This window comes from Lytechinus variegatus, chromosome 15 (assembly GCF_018143015.1).
Source record: "Lytechinus variegatus isolate NC3 chromosome 15, Lvar_3.0, whole genome shotgun sequence".
NCBI lineage: Eukaryota > Metazoa > Echinodermata > Echinoidea > Temnopleuroida > Toxopneustidae > Lytechinus > Lytechinus variegatus.
This window is the reverse complement of record NC_054754.1, coordinates 31,484,791-31,492,452: the sequence shown is the minus strand read 5'-3', so window position 1 is coordinate 31,492,452 and position 7,662 is coordinate 31,484,791.

Here is a 7,662-nt window from a genome sequence, read left to right as displayed (position 1 = left end):
TACAACAATTTTTGTACTACTTCTAAACCACATTTGATTATCATGCATAATGGAAATTATTCACAGCATCTCTTTGCTCACCCAAGTTCCATACCATTCCATATTCTTGATTTCTTCTGGCATATAGCTAGGTTTTTTCATAATTCAAATATTCCATGAGTACCACTGTATCAAAATCAAAATTGTGAAAATATATTTACATAAACCTGATCAGTGTTTTGCCATTACAATATATAGTTCTCGAGTTATTGTTGATAACTTTTGGTATGTTAGCTTGAAAAGCCTTCCTGTCATGTTTTCCACGGGAACATATATGGAGGTTTTCAGTGTTCTTATTCTGACTACCGGTATATAACATTAGGTCAATGTTTATAATTATTGAAAAGTTGTTGTTGTTGTTGTTGTAAGCCATTTTAAAGTTCATAATTCTTGACCATTAGTAAACTTTCATCTTGTGAGTTTCATGTATGCAGTAAAATTCAAACTGCATACAATTAGCATGTGGACACATGTAAAAGTATTAGAAAGAAATAAAATATAGAAAACAAAAAAATGGAGTGTATCGGATTATTCACTAGTCGTCTTTCTCATGATGAATTGCGTTTCATGAATATGATTCTTAGAAATATGTTAAAGGACAGTGGAAACTCATTATACATTTATCGTTTGGGTTATTGAAAACTGATGACAGAATAAGTGATTTCTTGTTTTGGAATATTTCATTTTGTGACTTTACACGCAAGCAATCCCTTATACTGTACATGCATGCATGACATATAATAGAACATCCATACTAAATAAAGTGTCAATTTTTCGAAAATAAAACTAAAGAATGATTTATCTATGCAATCAATAGATAGACCTATTCAGACAGTTTTGTACATACATGTATGTCTAATTGTCTATGAAAAATATTACCAAGAAGATAATGGATGGAGTTCTATTGGAAATTATATATGGGGGAGCTGTTCTTATTTGGTGTCACAAGATGAAAGATTCACAGCTCTTGTTATTCTTTCATGAATTTATGCAATCTTCAACTAATTTCTCTCATTTCTCACAGAGATGCCAAGTTCAAAGACCAGCTATGCGTGAGATTTTCTGTGAATCTGAGTGAGATCACAGACATTGTGTACAATGTATATGGGGATAGGCTGTGATAGTTGCGTGAGACAGAGATTTGAAGGAATGAACAAGAGTCCAATATGCTCGAGTCTCACACATAATGCTTGAGACTTGGTAGCTCTGTTCTCATTACATGTAAAACTTTGCATGAAGGTAGACTTCCCCTAGAACTGCTAGATATATTTAATATCAAGCAGGGGGGGGGGCCCTCACATATATTGGTGGTACAGGGATATGCCGCTTTGATGACCCCCTTTTTCAGACCCAATTTTCAGTTCTCTAGACACTCCGAATGACAAAAGTTCAGTTCAGAAGCCGCCCAGCCCCACTCGCAAGACCCCCGTTATGAGACATCTCAGTTCCCCAACCCTGCCAAAATTGTCAAGCACAAGCACCGCATGCAAGAGATGCAAGCATGGCTTTACAACTCCCTATATATAACTAGTAGCCACTCCATGCATGATTATCACTTTCACAGTACTATGGTGCACCGTACCTACAGTGCCGTGATCCCGTTCCGTAGACCATTTTTCACACTGCGCAGTATATATTTAGTTCCCAAGACCCAATACTTTACCCTTTTAGTCAGTTCCTTAGACCCCGATTTCAGAGTTTTGTGAGGCACACCCCCATCAAAAAATAGTTTGAGTGCCCCCCCTACTTGATTTGGGTTCACATGAGCCTTTCCTCCTTTATAAATTTGATAATGAAATGTACAAATACCCTTCAAATTTATTAAACCTTGCATTTAAACACTTAAAACAGGTATATCTCATTACAATATCCCTGTTTTAACCACAGACACAAACCTAATTTGCTTAAGAAATTGATACATTTTGTAAAACACCCTCACACATCTAACCCATGAATTAATGCCAGGGAATCGGGTTTAATGCACACAACTGACACCCAGTAATGGAAGCAAATTTTTTAGATGATTTTGCCCGCCCTTCTGATCGCCTAACCAGCTGCATTACAAAGTACGTTGACATGATACACTGTTACTATGGTTGATATGCCGTCCGTCATAACAAAGCCTTAATGTATGCTACACATCTGTCAACAATACAGGTAAAATTTAAAGGTAATAATCTACACTCCAATTTCTTATTTCCCTTTAAAGGTGTAAATCTATGAAAAGTATATTGTGTATGATATGACACCACAACACACACACACAAATACTTTGCTTTCATACCCCGGGTTTCATACATATTTTTTGTCTTGGTTTAAGCATAATCTATGGGACTAACAAATTTCAAAATAAAACCATATTAGAATTTTTGTTTTGTGTTAGCTAGTTTGAGCACTGAGATTACAAATATTAGAATCATACAACATTATTTGTTGCATAACATATATATTCTATAATCTTCAGATGGCTATGCAGTATATTCCACTTTCAGTTACATTTCTCACAGGCAATTATAGGGGCTTTTTGTTCATTTTCTTTTTATTTTAATCTTTTCATTAAATTCATTGCATAAACAAATTTGATGAAAAAAGAATTTACAATTAACTTCATGGAAGAAGAGCAGAATTTTATAAAGTATGAAGGATAGATGATGAGTGTCTATTTTTTCCAACATATTCAGACAATGGTTAGGCTTAAGCCTTAACTACCAAAAATATATTCCAAGAAATTCAGAAATTAATGAACACAACTTCAAAGAGCTTATTATTTATGTGCTCTGTTACGTACATAAAAAGGAAAGATATTTCATGCCAAAGTCCTGAATAGCTGGAAAATGGTGTCTGGAGATTAACGACTGCAACTAATCGAACAAAGTCCAAAGAAAAAAAATCAACATACACAGGCTATCACAACATTCTTGATGACATACAATCTTTCATGAAGCAATTAAAAATAACAGTGGCAAAGAATTCATGTGTAAATAGAATCATAATTGCTAACAAAGTAATATTTACACAATAGTTAAATTCCTATCATGTATAGTTGGCACAGCGATTGTGTATTCAATTCAATTTGTATGGCTAATTGACATTGCTTTGATCTAGAGATTTGATAACTAAGCCTTCTATGATATTTTTGTAAACAATTTTGTGAACTTTGCCTTTCCAAACTGATTTGAGAAACAGATATACACAAGTTCTTATTACAACTGACATTGCTGGCAAATCTGTAAGTTTGAATAAATATCAATCATAATTCAAAGTTCCCTAGGTTTTTTTTTCAATTCTGGTTTCCTCTTAGATATTTCTTTAACCATTTATCTCCATCACTTTGCCTTGTTCCCATTTACAATTCCAATTATCTGACTTCTCTTGGCCTTGGTATGTATTCTGCTGCAATTTCCACTTAACTTTCATTCACTTCACTCTAAATTGCTGGTTTCCAATTAATATTCTGCCATATTTCGACCCCCTCACTTTCTCCCTCTTCCATCTCTTATTCTTTCTCCTTTTTGGTCTATATATATCTTTCCTCCTCTCTCCCTGTCTTTAATCTATCTATCTCACACTTTTAGTCAATATTCCTGTGTTCTTATGCAGCGCAGTTTCTCAAAATTTCACCCAAAATCAGCACAAGATCCTTCAATTCAACGGATTAAATTTTTTGAAAATTCCTCATAATCAGCTTGTTCACCTCACTCCCTCACTTCTACACTCCTTAATATTTAACCACCCCCCCTCCAGAAAAAAAAATCAACCATGAACTTGTGCACTACATCAAATGAAGGCACAAACATTGACTCCTGGTTGACTTCTTGCCTCAAGACTCCACTATCCTTCATTCACCATAGAATCAATCTACCAACAAGCACTACTGCATCTTGCCCAATTGTTACTACCTCGTGCGGTTCATTTGTGCAACTTATTGCCAATTTGCGGAGCAAATGAACTGTGTCACGAAGAAGCCAGCTATCAGGCCAATACAGCATAAGTACATTGAACCATGTCCCATACGAGAGACCTACTTCTACCTTTAATATCTCCCCATAGACTCTAATTCATTTCCCCCTTCTGGTGAAACGTCCGGCAACCTGTTCACTGATAAACAGAAAAAACACAACTCTGAAGTCAAATATCTCTTTATCTAGCTCTTAATTTCATATCCGAACTTTGCCAAATTATAATCTTATTCCTGCATACTACATTAATTAGATAATAAACACACAACAAGTCTTAGCTCTGTTCTATCATAAACCATTTGTTTTGATATATTTCTCGATTTTTCAATCATGCATGTTCACATATACCATGCAGAACTTATAAATTTAAAACTTCAATGAAAAGAAATTAACAGTTTTTGAATCGTAGAATCATGAATAATAAAAGTTAAAAACCACACTAAAATTAAATTTTGATCATGATCATATTCTGCAAGTTTCAGCCAGTCTATTTAAAAAAATAATAAATTTGAACACGAACTTCAAATCAAAATTGCAGCAACATTTCCCTATGCCAAGACCATGGGGGTTACAATACAGAAAATACTATTTAAAATCTGATTCAAATATAGGAGCATAGAATAAGAATATTTATTATATACTGCACTTTTCCCAGAATGGCCCAAAGCGCTTACAAGAAGAAAAGGAGATTATTACAACTATACAAATGAAAACGTACAATGCTAAAAATCTGGATTGGAAAAAAGAAAGGTTTTAAGTCCCTTTTTAAGTGAAGGAACAGATGGTGATTGTCTAAGAGTAAAAGGTAAGCGATTCCAATATTTTGAAGCGGTTATGGTAAAAGTCCTATCTCCAGCCAGTTTCTTAGTGATATTATATGTGAGACGGAATGGGTCACTGGAGGCTCGTACATTCCTGCGAGGGGTGTATAGGGTCAAACAATCACGCAGATATAAAGGTGCCTGCTTATTGAGACTTAAAAACTAACAAAAGTAACTTAAAAACTATACGATGTCGTATGGGAAGCCAGTGTAACGATTCAAGGAGTGGTTTAGAGAAGTGAAATCTTGTTACTTGATAAATTATTCGAGCTGCCCAATTTTGAAGCCTTTGAATGCGATCTACTTGAGTAACAGGAATGTTAGAGAGAAGACCATTGCAGTAATCTAAACGGGACAGAACTAGAGAACGAATTGCATTGTTACAGGCAGATTGAGTAATATATCTTCTAATTCGAGAAATATTCCTTAAATGAAAAGTTACAGTAGTGCATATTTGAGAAACACGGTCAACCATTGACATTTCTCTATCAAAAATTACACCAAGATTTTTAACAGTAACTGAAGGGCTTATGGATATATCGCCGACTGTTAACTTCAGATCTGGCAGATTGCGTAGACTGTGTGGAGAGGCCGCTATGAAGAATTCTGTTTTTGAGTCATTCAACTTTAATTTATTAACTGTCATCCAGTTTCTAATATCTGAGATACAGTTCTGAAGTCGAAACAGAGCGACAACTAAATCTCCTGGGATTTTCGGATTAAATGAAATATACAATTGGGTGTCATCGGCATAAAGATGGTAGTTGATACAATGATGTGTAATAATATTACCAACTGGTAGGGTGTATATAGAATACCCGATAGGGCCTACTACCGAACCTTGCGGAAGACCAAAATCAAGGTTAGTGGGTTTGGATAGTTTACCAGTAATGTTAACTCTGGAGGACCATCCTGTGAGGTACGACTCAAACCATGACAGAGCTGTAGATCTCACACCTATTCTGCTGTAAAGCAGACTAGGTGTGGATGACAGTTAATAAATTAAAGTCCTCTTCTTTTTTTTATTTAGACAGATAAGCTTTGCACTTTGGGACATGATAATTAGCTTTCCCCTGCTATATGCTTGAACAGTAATAAGAGACCTACAAATTTGATGAACCGGAATAGAATAAATTAAACCTTGAGAACAGTTCAATTCAATAACATTCATGCCTTCTGACTGCTCCATAATTACATGGTCTTAAAATCAATATGGCAACCTTCATTGTCAGTTAAGTCACCTGGACAAATGTCAGTGGCTTGAATTTAGATTGGACATAATATTACTGATTGGGAATTTTAGCTGGATATTGTATTTCTAAACGAATTGGTGTAAACTCTACAGGACTTTGTGACTCATATACATTCATATTATGCAGATGTGTAAAGAACTAGAAATAAAAAAAATCAATAAAGTACCAAGAAGGAGATAGAACTATAGAACATCTTTCTGCAGTTACTGGATTGTGACTTGCTTGCAAACATTACACACTGCATCATGTCTTACACTAGACAGTGATTCAACAAACTATACATTGCATTCCTTTTGTAAGTTTAGTTTATAGGTAAACAGTGGTGAACAGATGGGCTTGGGGCGCCTCCCCCTCCAAAAAAAAAATCAGGACCAAGAAAAAAAAACGAGAGAAAAGGAATGACAGAAGGGTGAAATATATATTTTTCTGAATATCATTTCAAAATCTATCACAAAATTTGATTTTTGTTATAAAAACTGAAATTTTCGCTCACTTCCAACTTTTTATAAATTTTGTCATTTTGTCAAAATGTTTGGCTCATTGCACCACTGTAGGCAAAGATAGAGTAGAAAATAATGCAGGATATCAACATAGTCTTTGACATTATGATATAATTTCTAATACCCATTAATCAAAGGTTTGCAATCCTATACACTCAGTGTCAATGAACAGTAATCTTGCATATGTATTTTGTTTGAGAACATGATAATATGATTGGTTTCTAAATTATCAATCAATTACAAGCCTTTGTGTCACAGGGATCTGGTCAGAATATTTAAAAGGTCAAGTTTGACCATCTGGTTTGGTGTCAATTTTAAAGTGTCCAAATTTTTTAGACCATCTCACAACCTTCCATTACATCTCTTGGAGGAAACAAAATATGATCAATCTTTGACTCCATCAACGAGATTAGAAAATGTAAATCCCTCTAACCCGCCACCACCCTTCCTCTCACGTCTCAAGGATTGTGAACAAGGATTATAACGGCACGCTTTCTGACTTCTCTAAGACAATGGATAGAAAATTAAACTTGGATTCAGTGCTAAGCCTTAATGATCTCCTTGTTCATATTCTCCATGACAATGGATAGAAATAGAACTGGAGAAAACATTCGATTTTGAAGCTCGACTAAAATCTATTTTGATAATTGCTATGGCCATGGCTTGAAATGAACTAAAATAAGGACAAAATATTCAGTAATGAAGCCTTACTACATTTATATGACTTCTTTTGAGGATTTCAAGGCATGAGGCTATTGATGCTAATCTGAAAAAGAATTGAGAACCAAATGCTTGCAGAAGATAAGGAGATTCTGAATTCTCTAAAGGTGGTTTCAAACCGCCTCGATCACAAGAATCCCCGTTAAATTACGAGAACTTTTTAAGGCTAAAAAATACCCGTTAATTATTCCTGCATTCACACCGCCCCAAAACACATCCTTCGGGATAAGTTCCCAAAGTTACGAGCATGTGCAGTATGGTCTGATAAGCAGGCAAGGCGCGAGATTCAAAATCACTAGCCCAGCAGCCACCCACGCCGCCGCGCCCAACGACACGCTGGGCTAAAAGTTCCTGTAATTTGCTTTCACAT